Source organism: Chlorocebus sabaeus, chromosome X (assembly GCF_047675955.1).
Source record: "Chlorocebus sabaeus isolate Y175 chromosome X, mChlSab1.0.hap1, whole genome shotgun sequence".
NCBI lineage: Eukaryota > Metazoa > Chordata > Mammalia > Primates > Cercopithecidae > Chlorocebus > Chlorocebus sabaeus.
The window spans coordinates 131,090,835-131,111,289 of record NC_132933.1 but is presented as its reverse complement, the minus strand read 5'-3'; the positions used below and the strand labels follow the sequence as shown (position 1 = coordinate 131,111,289).

The following is a 20,455-nucleotide window of genomic DNA, read 5'->3' as shown; positions in this document are numbered from 1 at the left end:
AGGATGATAAAGGCCAAGAGGAAGTCATTGAAGAGCAAGGCCCAGAGGAGGGAATGAAATCCAGCCTCCAGAGGCGAGAAGATGGCTTATTTCCTCTGAGAAGGAGCTGAAGTAGAAGGCTGATACCAAAATGTTTGTAAGAGGGTCTATGCAGCTGACAGAGGAGGAACAGGGAGAATGGAGGTCTCCTGATGGCCTGTCTCAACTTTCTAAGGGTCTTGAAGAAGAAATCAGGTATAGGGAATAGAGAAACACCAAAAGGATTGCCCAGCAGTGGTTGACAGTCCAGCTGAGGGTGGAAGCCTTGCTACCTTGGAGATAGCTATTCTATCAGCATGGTGACTGCTTTGCTGAGACACTGGTTCTAAAGAACACATGTCTTCAGTTGGATTCCCCAGAAGCAGATCTTGAAATGAGGATTTGTGTGTAAGTGATTTATTTTAAGAGTATTTCCAGGAAAAACCAGGAAACAAGGGTGCAATCTCAAGTCCCACAGAGGATATCTTCTGTCTTATCCCACAGCTCTGGAGTATAAGTTATGCCATAAAGTTGTCCCAACCCAAGCAAAGGAGTGGAAGCTACCATACTCCTGTACCCATTAGTCATTGGTTGAGTGCTACCCTTACCAGCTGGAAAGATAGCTCCAGAAGCCCTAGGCCAAACCTCCAAAAGAGAGCTAAGGTATTAGAAGCAAATGCACACTGAAGCCAGGAACAGATCACAAACAGGGGAAGAAGATCTGGGCAGGTTACAGTCATTATCTGCCCCAGCACAGCTGTCTATTATGGCATACGGGCCTCAGCACAGTTGTTCTTAACTACAATGGCATCTCATTTTGAAAAAGCCCAACTTATTTCTATCAGTCTTCCAAAGTTATATCATTGCAATGTTGAGATCTGTTTCTTATTGGTCATTTTCCAATGAGTGTTGAAATGGACAATTATTGCAGGGTTTAGGCATCCTATAAATATATTTAGAGTTACATTTTCCTGCTTTGTTACGTGAGACCTCTATAATCTGGCTCTTTTTCAAAAATGAGGTAATTCTATTCTTTTTGGTGACACATGGTAGATGGGGTAAGGGGGGATCCTCCTCCAGGGACTGAAGCAGTAACAGTAGCTACCCTGGCACATGTACCAGAGATCTGGAATGTCACAGAAACATCACTGCAGCCTGTGTGCCCTTGAACAAGATTTTTACCCCACTGGAATTTTACCTAAGGTCAGGATCTGTAACACTGGAGAGAATTACAGTGACACCACACACTATACAGGGCAATTTCCCCAGTGTCCTTTCCCTCCTGCCCTGCAAAGGCTTTTAAAAATAACTAGATCTGGCCGGGCACGGTGGCTCATGCCTGTATTCCCAGCATTTTGGGAGGCCTAGGCAGGCAGATCACCTGAGGTCAGGAATTCAAGACCAGCCTAGCCAACATGGTGAAGCACCGTCTCTACTAAAAATACAAACATTAGCCAGGCGTGGTGGTGGGCACTGGTAATCCCAGCTACTCAGGAGGCTGAGGCAAGAGAATCACTTGGGCCCGGGAGGCAGTTAGCTGAGATCATGTGCCACTGCACTCCAGCCTGGGCGACAGAGTGAGACTCTGTCTCAAAAAAAAAAAAAAAACTAGATCTGTGGCCACAAATGAGACAATAAACCTGTAAACAACTGGGTCCTCATAGAGGAAAAAAATGAATAAAACCTGAACTTAAAGCATATCACAGAGACAATGCAGTGAATTCAGCACATGGCCCCTCTTCCTGGCACCCAGGGCACTATACTTTCCAGGCTCACTCTCAATTGGACTGGGGACATGTGATTGAGTTCTAACCAATAAGATGCAAGCCTAATTACTGTAAGCCAGTGCTACTCAAAGTGTGGTCCATGCACCAGTGCCATTTGCAAACTGTTACCAGTTTGCAATGAACTAAATACAGAAATTTAAAAGTAAGCAATTAGGTACTTTTATAGCTATTTGATATTGCCACTACAGTCAAGCACCATTTCCTTTTCTAGTAATTAATTTTTGTTGCATTTTACAAAAGTATAGGTCTGTGATGAATTTAAAATGTTTTAAAATTTGGTCCTTGAATTGTTTAAGAAGCACTGCTTGTAAGCCATTCCAGGCCTAGCCCTTAAAAACATCCTGTGCGATCCAGACCTTTCTTCCCCATCTGCAGCAACTTAGCAGTCATTAGTCCTAGATGTCATAACTACAGGATGGTAAATGATCACCCAAACCATATGAGACTCCAACATGAGTGGGAAATAAACTTTTACTATAAAAAGCCACCGAAATTTGGGTTTATGAACTGAAGCACAGCCTAGGATTATTTGATTTATACATGGAATTATTGCCCTTATTCTGGGAGCTGGATCAGCTAGGGCTGGAGGATCCACTTCAAAGATGGCTGCTTCATTCATGTCTGGCACCCCTTGGCAGGGGTGGCTGGAAGGCTGGGCTTGGCTGGGACTATCAACCAGAGTGCCTACATGTGGCTTCTCCAGGGTGGTGGCCTCAGGACTGTTGACTTCTTACATGGAGGTTCAGGGCTGTGAGAGCAAATGATGCAGTATAAAACCAGAAACTGCATAGCCTTTTATGCTATCCTTGCAAATCACATAGCACCACCTCTGCCATACTCTATTGGTTCAAGCAGTCACAAGCCTGCACAGATTCAAGAGAAGAGGAATGGAGCTCCGTCTCTCTGGTAGAAGTGTCACAAAATTTCTGGGCATGTTTTATATCCACCTCCACCATGATTATAATTTGGGACTCTGGTTCCAGATATCTTACATTCCTTTCAAACCATCAGACCCAGAGCCTTATCCACAGCAGGTATACACTAAGTGTGTATTGATGATAAGGAGAGGGAGAAGACAGGAATATTGTTCCTGTTTTGAGAATAACTGAGTCTATGGTCATGGGAATTTGAGTGTGCAACAGTTTATGGATTCTAAGATGCACATTTTTCACATTTTAACATGTCTGGAATTAACACTCATTAAAATGTATGGGCCTTGCAATGATATTTACAGTGTTTTTCTTTCTTAGGGTTACATAAGATAACTGTGTATCATTCAACCAGTAGCTTCTTAAATAAATACAGGAAATGCCAGGGATGCTATGGCTACTAGATAAATCCTTAGTTAATGAGAAGCAATGAAAAGAAATTAAAGGATATAAAAATTCCTGCTACCTCTGAGCTAAAACTAATGAGCACCCTAAGTAGGCTAGATGGAGAACCTGCAGTCACTGCAGTCAGTGAATAATAATATCATCAAGAACCTGAAAGGGCAGCAATCCTAAGAGGATCCACAGGCCCTCTGAAGGAAGCAGACTTTGCCTGCAGAACCCAGGGCACCCCCCCAAAACTATGAGCGCTCCATAGACAGTTTACATCACAGGACTCTGTGCAGACAGCCCCCAGTACCAGCTTGGAGCCAGGTAGACTCACTGTGTGGCTAGACCCAAAAGAGAGACAACAATCACTGCAGTTCAGCTCACAGGAAGCCACACCCATAGGAAAAGGGGGAGAGTACTACATCAAGGGAACACAGCCTGGGACAAAAGAATCTGAACAACAGCCTTCAGCCCTAGACCTTCCCTCTGACAGAGCTTACCCAAATGAGAAAGAACCAGAAAACCAACCCTGGTAATACGACAAAACAAGGCCCTTCATCACAACCCAAAAATCACACTAGTTCACCAGCAATGGATCCAAACCAAGAAGAAATTCCTGATTTACCTGAAAAAGAATTCAGGAGGTTAGTTATTAAACTAATCAGGGAGGGATCAGAGAAGCATGAAGCCCAGTGCAAGGAAATCCAAAAAATGATACAAGAAGTGAAGGGAGAAATATTCAAGGAAATAGATAGCTTAAAGAAAAAACAATAAAAAATTCAGGAAACTTCGGACACATTTTTAGAAATGCAAAATGCAGGAACTTTCCAGAATGCTCAGTGAGAGGCAGAGGAGCAGTAACTGCCAGAGCTGCGCACAGCTCCACACTCCTTCCTGCTCCCTCACACACTGGCCTCAGCCCGCACCAGCAGTAGAAGATGGTGAAAGAAACAACTTACTACAATGTTTTGGAGGTTAAACCCAATGCTACTCAGGAAGAACTGAAAAAGGCTTATAGGAAACTGGTCTTGAAGTACCATCCTGATAAGAATCCAAATGAAGGAGAGAAGTTTAAACAGATTTCTCAAGCTTACGAAGTTCTCTCTGATGCAAAAGAAAAGGGAATTATATGACAAAGGAGGGTAACAGGCAATTAAAGAGGGTGGAGCAAGTGGCGGTTTTGGTTCCCCCATGGACATCTTCGATATGTTTTTTGGAGGAGGAGGAAGGATGCAGAGAGAAAGGAGAGTCAAAAATGTTGTACATCAGCTCTCAGTAACCCTAGAAGACTTATATAATGGTGCAACAATAAAACTGGCTCTGCAAAAGAATGTGATTTGTGACAAATGTGAAGGTAGAGGAGGTAAGAAAGGAGCAGTAGAGGGCTGCCCCAATTGCTGAGGTACTGCAATGCAAATAAGAATTCATCAGATAGGATCTGGAATGGTTCAGCAAATTCAATCTGTGTGCATGGAGTGCCAGGGCCATGGGGAGCAGATCAGTCCTAAAGATAGATGTAAAAGCTGCAACGGAAGGAAGATAGCTTGAGAGAAGAAGATTCTAGAAGTTCATATTGACAAAGGCATGAAAGATGGTCAGAAGATAACATTCCATGGTGAAGGAGACCAAGAACCAGGACTGGAGCCAGGCGGTATTATCATTGTGTTAGATCAGAAGGGCCATGCTGTTTTTACTTGACGAGGAGAAGACTTTTTCATGTGTATGAACATACAGCTGGTTGAAGCATTGTGTGGCTTCCAGAAGCCAATATCTACTCTTGACAACCAAACCATAGTCATCACCTCTCATCCAGGTCAGACTGTCAAGCATGGAGATATCAAGTGTGTACTAAAGGAAGGCATGCCAATTTATCATAGACCATATGAAAAGGGTCGCCTAATCATTGAATTTAAGGTAAACTTTCCTGAGAATGGCTTTCTCTCTCCTGATAAACTGTCTTTGCTGGAAAAACTCCTACCAGAGAGGAAGGAAGTGGAAGAGACTGATGAGATGGATCAAGTAGAACTGGTGGACTTTGATCCAAATCAGGAAAGATGGCGCCATTACAATGGAGAAGCATATGAGGATGATGAACATCATCCCAGAGGTGGTGTTCAGTGTCAGACCTCTTAATGGGCCAGTGAATAACACTCACTGCTGGCATTTAATGTGCAGTAGTGAATAAGTGAAGGACTGTAATCATAATATGCTCACTACTTTCTCTTGGTTTTGTTTTAATATTCAACTATAGTAGTGTTTAAAAAAGTTAAATGAAGAATAAACACAAATATAAAAGCTCAAACAAACAAAAAAAAAAGAAATGCAAAATGCTCTGGAAAGTCTCAGCAATAGAATTGAACAAGTTGAAGAAAGAAATTCAGAGCCCGAAGGCAAGGTCTTCTAATTTAGCACAATCCAAAAAGAAAAAGAAAAAAGCATAAGAAGATATGAACAAAGTCTCCAAAAAGTCTGGGATTATGTTAAATAACCAAACCTAAGAATAATCAGTGTTCCTGAGGAAGAAGATAATTCTAAAAGCCTGGAAAACATGTTTGGGGGAATAATCAAGGAAAACTTCCCTGGCCTCGCTAGAGACCTAGACACCCAAATACCTATAAAACAAACATACAAGTTAAAAAGCAAAAACGAAAAACAAAAACAAAGTACACAGGCAACAAAGAGCACAATGAATGCAACAGTACCTCACATTTCAATACTAACATTTAATGTAAATGGTCTAAATGCTCCACTTAAAAGATACAGAACCACAGAATGGATAAGAAATCACCAACCAACTATCTGCTGCCTTCAGTAGACTCACCTAGCACATAAGGACTCACATAAATTTAAAGTAAAGGCATGAAAAAAGGCATTTCATGCAAATGGACACCAAAAGTGAACAGGAGTAGCTATTCTTATATCAGACAAAACAAACTTTAAAGCAGCAGCAGTTAAAAGGGACAAAGAGGGACATTATATAATGGTAAAAGGCCTTGTCCAACAGGAAAATAGCACAGTTCTAAACATATATGCACCTAAAACTGGAGCTCCCAAATTTATAAATAGATATATCAACTATTTATAAATAGATTATGAATTTAAAATATTACAATAGACCTAAGAAATGAGATAGACAGAAGTACAATAATAGTGAGGGACTTCAGTTCTCCACTGACAGCACTAGACAGGTCATCAAGACAGAGAGTCAACAAAGAAACAATGGATTTAAAATGTACCTTGGAACAAATGGACTTAACAGATATATACAGAACATTTCAACCAACAACCACAGAATACACATTCTATTCCACAGCTCATGGAACTCTCTCCAAGACAGACCATATGATAGGTCATAAAATGAGCCTCAAAATTTAAGAAAATCGAAATTATATCAAGCACTCTCTCAGACCACAGTGGAATAAAACTGGTAGTCAACTACAAAAGAAACCTTCAAAACCATGCAAATACATGGAAATTGAATAACCTGCTCTTGAATGAGCACTGGGTCAAAAATGAAATTGAGATGGAAATTTAAAAAATTATCCAAAATGAATAACAAAAATGACACAACCTATTCTGGGATACAGCAAAGGTGGTGCTAAGAGGAAAGTTCATAGCCCTAAATGCCTACATCAAAAAGACCGAAAGAGCACAAACAGACAATCTAAGGTCACACCTCAAGGAAGTAGAGAAACAAGAATAAATGAAACCCAAACCCAGCTGAAGAAAGGAAATAACCAGCATTAGAGCAGAACTAAATGAAATTGAAACAAAAAAATACAAAATATAAATGAAACAAAAACTGGTTCTTTGAAAAGACAAATAAAATAGATAGACCACTGGCAACATTAACCAAGAAAAAAAGAGAGAAAATCCAAATAACCTCGCTAAGAAACGAAACAGGAGATGCTACAACTGACACCACTGAAATACAAAAGATCAATCAAGGCTACTATGAACACTTTTAGGCACATAAACTAAAAAACCTAGAAGAGGCCAGGCGTGGTGGCTCAAGCCTGTAATCCCAGCACTTTGGGAGGCTGAGACGGGTGGATCACGAGGTCAGGAGATTGAGACCATCCTGGCTAACACAGTGAAACCCGTCTCTACTTAAAAATACAAAAAAACTAGATTGGCGAGGTGGTAGGTGCCTGTAGTCCCAGCTACTCAGGAGGCTGAGGCAGGAGAATAGCATAAACCCGGGAGGCGGAGCTTGCAGTGAGCTGAGATCCGGCCACTGCACTCCAGCCTGGGCGACAGAGTGAGACTCCATCTCAAAAAAAAAAAAAAGAAAAGAAAAAAAAAAAAACCTAGAAGAGATGAATAAATTCCTGGAAAAATAAAACCCTCCTAGCTTAAATCAGGAAGAATTAGATACCCTGAACAGACCAATAACAAGCAGTGAGATTGAAATGGTAAATAAAACATTATCAACAAAAAAAATCCAGGACCAGATGGATTCACAGCACAATTCTACCAGACATTCAAAGAAGAGTTGTACCAATCCTTTTGACACTATTCCACAAGATAGAGAAAGAAGGAATTCATTCTATGAAGGCAGCATCACCCTAATACCAAAAGCAGGAAAGGACATTACCAAAAAAAGAAAACTACAGACTGATATCCTTGATGAACATCGATGCTAAAATCCTTATCAAAATACTTGCTAACCAAATCCAACAACATATCAAAAAGATAATCCATCATGATCAAGTGGGTTTCATACCAAGGCAGGGATGGTTTAACATACGCAAGTCAATAAATGTGATACACCACGTAAACAGAATTTAAAAAAAAATCACATTATCATTTCAATAGATGCCAAAAAAACATTTTAAAAATCCAGCATCCCTTTATGTTTAAAAATCTCAGCAAAATCGGCATACAAGGGACATACCTTAAGGTAATAAAAGCCATCTATGACAAACCCACAGCCAAAATAATACTGAATGGGGAAAAGTTGAAAGCATGCCCTCTGAGAACTCGAACAAGACAAGGATGCTCACTCTCACCACTCCTCTTCAACATAGTACTGGAAGTTCTAGCCAGAGCAATCAGACAAAAGAAAGAAAGAAAGGAAAGAAAGGAAGAAAGGAAGGAGGGAGGGAAGAAGGGAAGGGAAGGGAAGGGAAGGGAAGGGAAGGGAAGGGAAGGGAAGGGAAGGGAAGGGAAGGGAAGGGAAGGGCGAGCATCCAAATTGGTAAAGAGGAAGTCAAACTGTCGCTGTTTGCTGATGATATGATTGTTTACCTTGAAAATCCTAAGGACTCCTCCAGAAAGCTCCTAGAACTGATAAAGAATTTAGCAAAATTTCCAGATACAAGATTAATGTACACAAATAAGTAGCTCTTCTATACACCAACAGCAACCAAGCGGAGAATCAAATCAAGAACTCAACACCTTTTACAATAGCTGCAAAAAAAAAAAAAAAAAAATACTTAGGGATATACCTAACTAAGGAGGTGAAAGACCTCTATGAGGGAAACTACAAAACACTGCTGAAAGAAATCATAGACAACATGAACAAATGGAAACACATCTCATGCTCATGGATGGGTAGAATCAATATTGTGAAAATTACCGTACTGTCAAAAGCAATCTACAAATTCAATGCAATCTCCATCAAAATACCACCATCATTCTTCACAGAATTAGAAAAAACAATTCTAAAATTCATATGGAACCAAAAAAGAGTCCTCATAGCCAAAGCAAGACTAAGAAAAAACAATAAATCTGGAGGCATCACACTACCTGATTTCAAACTATATCATAAGGCCATAGTCACCAAAACAGCATAGTACTGGTACAAAACTAGGCCATAGGCCAATGGAACACAATAGAGAACCCAGAAATAAGCCCAAATACTTACAGTCAACTGATCTTTAACAAAGCAAACAAAAACATAAAGTGGGGAAAGGACACCCTTTTTAAGAAATGGTGCTGGGATAATTGGCTAGCGACATGTAGGAGAATGAAACTGTATCCTCATCTCTCACCTTATACAAAAATCAACTCAACATGAATTAAGAACTTAAACCTAAGACCTGAAGCTATAAAAATCCTGGAAGATAACATTGGAAAAACCCTTCTAGACGTTGGCTTCCACAAGGATTTCATGACCAAGATCCCAAAAGCAAATACAATAAAAACAAAGAAAAAATGGCTGGGACCTAATAAAACTAAAGAACTCTTGCGTGGCAAAAGAAACAGTCAGCAGAGTCAACAGACAGCCCACAGAGTGGGAGAAAATCTTCGCAATCTATACATCTGACAAATGACTAATATCCAGAATCTGCAATGAACTCAAACAAATCAGTAAGAAAAAAACAAACAATCCCATCAAAAAGTGGGCTAAGGACATGAATAGACAATTCTCAACAGAAGACATACAAATGGCCAACAAACATTTGAAAAAATGTTCAACATCACTAATGATCAGGGAAACGCAAATCAAAACCACAATGTGATACCACCTTACTCCTGCAAGAATGGCCATAATCAAAAAATCAAAAAACAGCAGATGTTGGTGCAGGTGCAGTGATCAGGGAACACTTCTACACTGCTGATGGGAATGTAAACTAGTACAGCCACTATAGAAAACAGTGTGGAGATTCCTTAAAGAACTAAAAGTAGAACTACCATTTGATCCCACTCCTGGGTATCTACCCAGAGGAAAAGAAGTCATTATTCAAAAAAGATACTTGCACACGCATGTTTATAGCAGCACAATTAACTCCTGCAAAATTGTGGAACCAACCCAAATGCCTATCAATCATTGAGTATATAAAGAAACTGTGATTATATATATATATATGTTTGGGAAGAATGGAGGAGGATCATAGCACTGTACAGCTCAATAAACAATTTTCAGTTGCTGTCCTGCTGTCCTGAATGTCCTTGGCTCTTCCTGCTGTGAGCACTTTGTCACTAGCATATATATAACAGTTTCTTTATATACTTTATATATACTTTGTATACTTTATACATATATATGTATATACTTTATACATACATATATATGTATATACTTTATACATGCATATATATATATGGAATACTACACATCCATAAAAAGGAATGAATTAACAGCATTTGCAGTGACCTGGATGAGATTGGAGGCTATTATTCTAAGTGAAGTAACTCAGGAATGGCAAACCAAACACCATATGTTCTCACTGATATGTGTGAGTTAAGCTATGAGGACACAAAGGCATAAGAATGATGCAGTGGACTTTGGGAACTTGCGGGGATGAGTGGGAGGGGGACAAAGGCTAGACTACAAATATGGTGCGGTGTATACTTCTCGGGTGGTGGGTGCACCAAAATCTCACAGATCACCAGTGAAGAACTTACTCATGTAACCAAATACCACCTGTACCCCAAAAACTTATGGGGGAAAAAGAAACCTTTATAAATACATTTTTAAAACCTTTATAAATAACTAAAAAAGAACCTGAAAGGGCACCATATCCAATCCCTCACCCAATGGCTGTCCCCCACCACCACCACACTTGCCCCAAATCTATGTAGTCTCTAGACACCTCCCCACCACCACCCTCCACTGTAATAGAAAATACCATAAGCCTTGGAGAGGGGCCAGTCGAGGTTCAAATTAGGGCTCTGCCATTTTCCATCTCTAAATTTCAATGTCTTCATCTGCAAAATGGGTATTATAATACCTAACTTGAAGTGAGCTAATAGAACTAAAGCACAGGACAAGGCATATAGGAGATGCTACACAATGTTATTTTTCTTTCCTTTTCCTTCACAAAAATCTCCCATTGTTTCCAACTTGTCTATTTCCTGTGAGTCTTGTGATAATCCTCCTTATTATGCTTTAGACCTTGAGTCTCTGTTAAACAAATCTATTGTGGATGGTCTCAGACTATTTAATATTCCAAGATCCTACCCTTGAGTCTGAAGAATCTGACAAGATGGCCCCATTTTAGCTCAAAGAATGTTGCCATCAATTCACCCAAGGCCTGCCCTCCCACTCTTTCTGGAAGTTTTCCTGTTGTCTCCTTAAGCCATTCAAGCATAGAGGAAGGCACACATTAAAGGAGCTATGAATTCAAGGGAAGAAAACAGCCTAAATTTGCTCCTTTATTTATTCAGTCAGTCAACAAACTTTTTTGATCATTTACTATGTGCCAGAAACTGCACTAGGCCACGAAAACAAAGCACTGAACACGACAGGCATGGAAACTGTCCTTAGTGTTCACAGCCTATGCTGGAGACCAACACTGAATAAGTAGTCACTTCAAAGAGAGAGAGGAGCACTCAAGGTGGAGAAACCTGATATACCTAGGGATCCAGGAAGGCTTCTGTCTTATTCCCGGTGCTTCTAAATGCAGACCACGAGAGAAAGACTTGAGTGCAATTAGTTGATTTGGGAGGTGACCCCCAAAAGCAGGAGTGAGGAAATGAACAGAGTAAGATGGAAAGATGTTTTTAAAACCCAGTGAAAGGTGCTGGGTGCAGTGGCTCAACCTTGCAATCCCAGCACTTTGGGAGGGAAAGGTGGGAGAATCACTTGAGCCCAGGAGTTCAAGACCAGCCTGGACAACATGGCAAAACCCTGTCTCTACAAAACACCAAAACATTAGCTGGATGTGGGGGTACACACCTGTGGTCCCAGCTACTTGGGAGACTGAGGTGGGAGGATCACATGAGCCCAGAGAGGTCGAAGATTTGGTGATCCAAGATTGCACCACTACACTCCAGCCTGTGTGACAGAGCAAGACCCTGTCTCAAAAAATAAAAAAGAAAAGAAAAAGAAAAAGCCAATGAAAGGAGCAATTTGTCTTTGTGGGCAACTGAGGCTCAGTCCTGCGGAGGACCCTTTGAGAAACTATGTGGAATACACCTCAGAATTCTCTCACCAGAAGCCGAGGAGCTTCAGGTATCTATCCACTGGCACTGTTCCTCATTCCTTGAGGGCTGTCTCCCAGGAGCCCTAACACCCCCCTCAACATGCAGACACACTTCTGGGTGTATCTACATCAGGGTTTCTCCACCTCAGCACTATTGACATTTGGATCCAGGTGATCCTTTGTTTTGGGACTGTCCTGTGCATTGTAGGATATTTAGCAACATCCCTGGCCTCTACTCACTAGATGCCAGTAGCATCACCCCCTGCTCCTCCGAAGTGTGACAACCAAAAAATATTTCCAGACACTGCCAAACATCCTCTGGTCTATGTGCAGCTGAGCAAGGATCCACAATGCCAAAAAAATGCCCTCAATTAGAGAAGAATGATGCTGGAGAAGAGTGGAAGGCTCAGGGGACATGAGGCCAGCATCGACACCAGCTGCTGCAGCTTCCCCAAAGATGTTATGGTGTTTAAGCTGGAATTTAAAGAATGGGTAGGAATTCACCTTTGAAAGTGGAAAACAATGAGTCTGGAAGCACACCTGCTTTGTAGATGATGGAATCCCCAGTAGCCAGCACAATGCCCAACAATGTATGGTAGCAGCTCAATAATTCAAGCCTGGGCTGCTTCACATCAATGGAAATGACAAGAAGTACAACCTAGATGAGCAAAAAGACAGAGCTTCAAGAAAAACGTGGCCAAGCACGGTGTCTCAAGCCTGTAATTCCAGCACTTTGGGAGGCCAAGGCAGGTGGATCACCTGAGGTCAGGAGTTCAAGACCAGCCTGGCCAACATGGTGAAACTAACAACATGGTCTCTACTAAAAATACAAAATTAGCCAGGCATGGTGGTACATACCTGTAATCCCAGCTACTTAGGAGGCTGAGGCAGGAGAATCACTTGAACCCGGGAGGTGGAGGCTGCAGTGAGCCGAGATCGCACCACTGCACTCCAGCCTGGACAACAAGAGTGAAACTCTGTCTCAAAAAAAGAAAGAAAAAAAAAACGTGTCTTGACTGTAACCCCCACTACAAAAAGATGCATCCCCATGGGCACAGGGCTTGGCAAATGGAACATGCTTGGCTTGATTTCAGTTCCACTTGCCCTTTGTCCAACCCTGTATATATCTAGCAGCCCTGCCACAGGCTCCATTCTGCAAATCACCCCTATTTCCTTCATACCCCCAAATCACCATGTACAAAACTCTGGGGTGGGTAGGTTTGGGAAGAATGGAGGAGGATCATAGCACTGTGTGGCTCAATAAACAATTTTCAGTTGCTGTCCTGCTGTCCTGAATGTCCTTGGCTCTTCCTGCTGTGAGCACTTTGTCACTAGCTTCCTTTCTCCCCTGGCTCTGCTCTCTGCCACGTTGCTCTGTCTGACATTCACACCCACTATCATAGTTGTCTCTGTCTGTGGCTCTGTCTGCACCTGCCTCTCTTTATCACTATCTCTCTCTATCTGCTTGTCTGTCTCCCCTTCCCTGACCCTTTCACTCTTCCTTTCAATTTCCTTGTCTTCCCCATGACAGCCCACCTCAGGGGCCTTTGTCACTGCATTAAAAAATTTGGGACTGCAGCTCTAATCCCTGGGACAAGCTTGTTTTCTGTCTCTTTCACCTTGTTTCCTCCTGCACAGGTGGAAAGCTGTGGCCTTCCTCAGTTAGGAGGGTCAAGACTAAACTTAGGTTTGGACTTAGAAAACAGGACTATTTTTTTAGGTGAGCCTGGCCCAGGCAAATGAATATTGCATGATGTCCATGAGTTTGTAGTGTAGTCTGGAGACACAGCCCCAGGAAGTAATACAGCCTGATTTTCCTCTTGTGTGCATCTATTTACCTTTAGGACCATATTTGGCAGGGTACAGGGAGGAGGACAATAATGACTAGTAAAATATTTATTTGGGTATTCCTGAATCTCCTTGAGAATTTTTTCTTAGATTCATCCTCTTAATATCACCCCCAAACCAGGTTGAAGAATTAAGAGATGCTTGTCAAAATACACAGAGCAGAGACTATTATAAACACAAAAGAAAAAGTTTTGATAAAACACCTCTTCTAAATTTGGAAAAATCTAGCTAAAAATGGATGTTAAAGATTGTATTTAATACTACAATTATAAAACTTGATTGAACATATATATATATATATAGACACACACACACACGTGATTATACATTATTTTATGTGGATATATGTCTTAGTCCATTTTCTGTTACTACAACTGGGTGCTTCTTGCTTAGGAATAAATGACTCAGAGTAGGGACCAGCAGAAGTCACAACTGGGTCCAAAAGCACTCACTAGCACCTCATCCTCTCCAGTCACTCCCATCTCAGGGAGGTGGCCAGATGGAAAGAGCATCCTGCCTTGATTCCAAACTAGGGGAGTAGAGAAATAAGGGATTCTGTCTTTTCCTTTTTTGTCCACTGTGCCAGTATAAATAGTCCTTTTCCTTTTTAAGTGCCTGATGATAGATGCTCGATGAGGTTGATCCACATAGGCCAGTTAGATATGAGGGAGAAAAGCCATTGACTCCACCCTAGTTCTTTAGGTCAACTGAAATATCTTTAGGAATACATGTAGATACTCAGCATAAGTATGGAAGATTCCAAATGTGTACAGGGTCAAGGGAACAGCTGCTGGGGAGAGTAAAATGCATCACTGAGACAGGAAGAGGCAAGGAAATACAATAAGTACATGGAGTTTATAGGAAATGCACTGATTCAATTCAATAGACACTGCCAGGTACTGGAAAATAAGATTTGAAACATGTCTTCAAGGAACTCATGGTTTGGTGGAGGCTTTCCTACAATGTTCATTATAGGTTTTTCCCTCAGTGATGGAGAAAAGTGTTGAAATCTAGAGTGCTCCAATGAAAAAAATACATGTGAAATTATGTAAAAGGTTGTAAAGCATGAAATTCTCTATTATTTTCACTATTTATTACTTGATCATAAAGCTCTTCCTAATAATATATAGCAAGGGTTGGCAAACCACAGACTGCTGCCTGTGTTTGTGAATAAAGTTTTATTGGACCATAGCCATGTCCATTCATTTACCTATTACCTATGGCTGCTTTCATCCCTACAGAAGCAGTGTGGAGTTGTTGCAACCAAAATGGCATGGCCTGCAAATCCTAAAATATTTCCTATCTTCCCTTTACAGCTGAAGATTGCCAACATCTGATATATAGAGTCATTCAGATGTTCCCTGGGTCACTCAATTCTCCTGAATCTTTTTTCTTTCCCTGTAGAGAATGACTGTTTTTTTCACATGTGAAAAAAACCCATCATTCAAAAAAATTCTTTATAATTGAGTGAAAAACACAGGATGGTAAGTTTTCAACACTTCCAACAATAAAATAACACAGAATCATAATTATTATTTATTGCTTTCTATTTTACTAAATTATTGGAAATAAAATTTTGCTTTTATAAATTAAAAAATTCATTCTGCCATGTGGTAACTTGTGTTTTTCCAGTTTTTTTTTTAAAGATGAAAGCTTTTCTCCTTAAATTATGACAATCTGTCTTGTAGAAGAAATAATTGCTTTGCATTAAGGTGACTTGCTTTATTCTGTGTTATTATTGCCGAGCAACCTCATCTTAAATCCCAAAGTTCTAACTTCTTTTAATAGACATAGAGGTATTATCTGAGTTCCAAGAATTTATATTAAGCTCTTACAAAGTGTATTATGAATGTAGCCCACACAAATACTGAAACATAACTCTGGGACAGCTGCACTAGACCCAAGGCTGGTTTCAGTTACCATTTACTCTTTGAATATAGCAAATATCCAGAAGTTAAAAAAAAAAAAAAAAAAACCTCTGAGAAACCAAGATATGAGTTGGCATTGGATTAATCCCACACTGGTATTTGTGATCATCAAAAAACTGAAGCCACAGCCATGTGGCCTAAACCAGATGGCAGCATGAACTTTCTTCCTCTCTGCCAAGTATTATTTCATGTATATTTTTAAAATCATCACTACACCTAGAACCAACAAGTTTGCTATCCTTTAACATTTGAATTAGGTTTTAGGGCAGAAAAAACCCTTGGTTTGTTTTTGAGTTAGACCTTAGAAAGCCACTCCTGTGGTCCTGAAGAAATAAGAACCAGGTAAACGTCAGCTTTGAAAACCTGAAAGATAGTCATTCTTAATATACACAGTTTACTTCATCATTGCCATTTGGACACATCACTTGCCTAGTCCCTGACTCTTCTTCTATTGCTTTCTTCTTGTCACCATGCACTAGGTGGTTTTGGCAGTGTTAGGTCACCTGTTGCAAAGGCCAAAATTATCCCAAAATAGAAGCAAAGTAGCAGCATAGGCCAAGGAAGGCCTTAAAGAGAAGCATATGCATTAACATAATAAGATTTTGGAAAGTAGATGAGAGGGATGTCTTCAGGCCAAAGAGAGGAAGAATTCAGTTTGGTTAAATAAAGTGGCTAAAAAGATTCTGGCTAATTCTGAATACATTTTATATCCACACTTTATCTAAGAGAAGAGTTTATCCATTAGCAACCTATATCTGGGCACGGCCAACCTTTAAAACTATAATTGCTACCTTTCCCATTAGTAAATATTATGAATTGAATTGTTGTTCCCGCCCCTCCAAAATTCATATGTTGAAGCCCTAACCCTCAGTACCTCAGAATGTGACCTTATTTGGAAATACGGTCATTGCAAGTGCAATTAGTTAAGATGAAGTCGTAATGGAGTAGAGTGGGCCCTAATCCAATACAACTGGTGTCCTTATGAAAGGGGAAAATCCTGACACAGATATGCACAGGGAGAAGAATACAATGTGAACACCAAGGCAGGGATCAGGGTAATGAATCTACAAGTCACGAAGGCCAAAGATTGCCAGCAAACCACTAGAAAGTTAGGTGAGTAGCATGGAACAGATTCTCTCTCACGACCCTCAGAAGAAACCAATCCTGCCCATACCTTGATCTTGGACTTCCAGCCTCCAGAACCATGATACAATAAATTTCTGTTGTTTAAGCTGTCCAGTTTGGTACTTTGTTACAGCAGCCCTAGCAGACTAATGCAGTAGAGCCCCCATCAGATCATCAGTCGGCATATCTACATGTCTACAACAGCATCATTCTAGGTCACAGGGCATCGCCCCACCCCAGGTTCATTCCTTCTGCAGACCACTCTAGAGAAAACTCTGGCCTACCATATATAGATTGGTGTTCCTGTGTATGGTACTGGTGAGTTCACTTTTTCATTCCTGTGTTAAAGAAGGTATTTCCCAACTTGAAATTTTTCACTTCTTTTTAGTTTCCTAACTAAAGTTTTTTAGTAAATAAAAATGCATACATTATTTCCTTATCCCTCATTGGATTAGAATGAAAGTAGTATCTTTTTGAAAAGGCATTAGTTTCAAAATACAAGTAACCAGAATACTCATTGAATGCTTTTATAATCAGGATATGCACAATTACCTCTAGTATATGGTCTCAATTCTTATTTCATTATTTTTCTCCTGATGGTAAATATGCAAAACTCTTCTATATTTGAAGACTTTTGTTTCACCAAGTCAAAAATCCCTCAAATATGAATCCTTCAAATTCTCTTTTAAAAAGTAAAATTAAAGCAGTAAAATAATCCTGACAAAAGGATAATAGTCAAAGTTGTGAGAGAAAAGGGTTTGGAGATTTTCAGCTACAATCAAATCCATGAGACGTGAATAAACTGGAAAAGAATCGTAAATATAATAAGGCTAAGACATAGCTAATGTTTTCTATATTGAGAGTGGTAAGTGTTTTAGTGAAATCAATTATTCCATTACAAAATTGTATAAATTAGGTAGTACTATTATTTTCACCATGTTATAAATGTAGAAACTGAGACACCAAGAAATTCTGTGAATTGCCCAAGGTCACAGAGCTAGTCATTGATGGAGTAGAAGTGACCCCCAGGCAGCCTGACTCCACAGTTCACACGCTAACCCCTTGGTGACACAACTTCTCAACATTGTGGTTCATCGCCAATATTCATAAGTGAAATAAATATTAAATTTCAGTTACAGGATAATGAAAAGAAATATTTAAGTCCTTAAGCCCCCCAAATTAACTCTAGGTTAAGAAGCCCTGGTGTAGATAGACTTTAGAAGGCAAGTATCATGTCAGTCTTACTAACTATTAAGTAGCTAGTACAAACCCTCAAACATACATGCACAATAGAAAAGACAGATTTGTGCCGCATTCCATCAGGTCAAATGCCATGATCCATGACTTGGCTCCCACAAAGCCCCAGTAACCCTGCCTCTTTTGGTGTCCAAGGCCATCCCACAGTCCTTGGGAACAAGGTCAGACATTAGACAGATACACAGAATGTCCTTGAAAAGTAAAAATAATGTATTATCAGAAACATTTAACCTGAAAAGGCCGAGAAATTTGGAAGATAAAAGTTCAGCAGTAGAAAATGACTTGCCAACACAGTGTAAACTATGTGGTTTGCCAGATGTTAATTGCAATTGGCACTTCTGAGGCTGATGTGAGATGTGTTGTCCTTCATCTCCAAAGAGCTGTTTCTGACCTACTTTCTTCCTGATCACCCCATTTGGAAAAAGGAAGAAAAAACTTTGAATTTGATTCTAACTGTTTTACTGAGCTATTTTAATTAAAATATTTTGAAGGATAATGTGCTTTCATGAAACTTGAAATAGCAGTTTTCCTTAGAGCTCACACTTTATGTCAGCGAGCAATTATGGCCTAGATTGAACACATTTGGACCTGACTCATTTTTCTATTAATATAGTAATAATCCCTCATGAATATTCATAATTCCTTCATTCGTACTGTATTTACACATCTCCTTCAGATGAAATACATTAAAATTTCCATTTTATCATGGAAAAAGTAGGCATAGCAAATTTCAAACAAGTAACTTATATTTTTACCAAAACAGGGTTAGTTTTCTTCATTGATTTTGGTATAGACATACTTAATTCTCAAATGAAACTCAAGTTGATTCAGGCCCAGTCCTTGAAGGCTAACACATCAAATTCTTTCTTCCCACTCCCACATCATAAGGTCTCTCTGCCCCCTTGTAAAAGCATTGTTTAGTCAATTCTTAGCTGTTTAAATGTTCTAAACTTCCATTCATTTGTTCAACAAATATTTACTGAGAGCCTCCTATATGATAGGTGATGAATTACAACTGGCAATGCAGTGATACATAAGAAGTGTCTTGGGGCATGCCCAAGATGGCCGAATAGGAACAGCTCCAGCCTCCAGCTCCCAGTGTGAGCAACACACAAGACGGGTGGTTTCTGCGTTTTCAACTGAGGTACCGGGTTCATCTCACTGGGGCGTGTCGGACAGTTGGCACTGGTCCACGGGTGCAGCCCATCCAGTGAGAGCTAAAGCAGGGCGAGGCATTGCCTCACCTGGGAAGCGCAAGGGGGAAGGGAATTCCTTTTCCTAACCAAAGGAAACTGAGACACACAACACCTGGAAAATCAGGTAACTCCCACCCTAATACTGCGCTTTACCAAGAGTCTTAGCAAACGGCACACCAGGAGATTATAGCCCACACCTGGCCAGGGGGTCCCACGCCCACGGAGCCTCCCTCATTGTTAGCACAGCGGTCTGAGATCTAACTGCAAGGTGGCAGCGAGGCTGGGGGAGGGGCGCCCACCATTGCTGAGGCTTAAATAGGTAAAGAAAGCCGCTGGGAAGCTCAAATTGGGTGAAGCCCACCACAGCTCAAGGAGGCCAGACTGCCTCTGTAGACTCCTCCTCTGGGGACAGGGCATAGCTAAACAAAAAGCAGGAGAAACCTCGACAGAGGTAAATGCCCCTGTCTGACAGATTTGAAGAGAGCAGTGGATCTCCCAGCAAGGAGGTTGAGATCTGAGAACGGACAGACTGCCTGCTCAAGTGGGTCCCTGACCCCTGAGTAGCCTAACTGGGAGACATCCCCCACTAAGTGCAGACTGACACCTCACACCTCACACAGTGGGGTACTCCCCTGAGACAAAGCTTCCAGAGCAAGAATCAGACAGCAACACTCGCTGTTCAGCAATATTCTATCTTCTACAGCCTCCGTTGCTGATACCCAGGCAAACAGGGTCTGGAGTGGACCTCAAGCAAACTCCAACAGACCTACAGCTGAGGGTCCTGACTGTTAGAAGGAAAACTAACAAACAGAAAGGAGGGAGGGGCGGAGCAAGATGGCCAAATAGGAACAGCTCCAGTCTCCAACTCCCAGCACGAGTGACACAGAAGACCGGTGATTTCTGCATTTTCAACTGAGGTACTGGGTTCATCTCACTAGGGAGTGCCAGACAATCGGTGCTGGTCAGCTACTGCAGCCCGACCAGCGAGAGCTGAAGCAGGGCGAGGCATCGCCTCACCTGGGAAGCGCAAGGGGAAAGGGAATCCCTTTTCCTAGCCAGGGGAACTGAGACACACAACACCTGGAAAATCGGGTAACTCCTACC

General features: G+C 40.9%; 1 pseudogene; it reads left to right on the top strand.

Moving 5' to 3' along the window:
• The first annotated feature begins 4,051 nt into the window (after positions 1-4,051).
• LOC103231698 (dnaJ homolog subfamily A member 1 pseudogene) lies at positions 4,052-5,399 on the top strand (annotated as a pseudogene).
• The last annotated feature ends 15,056 nt before the right edge of the window (positions 5,400-20,455 follow it).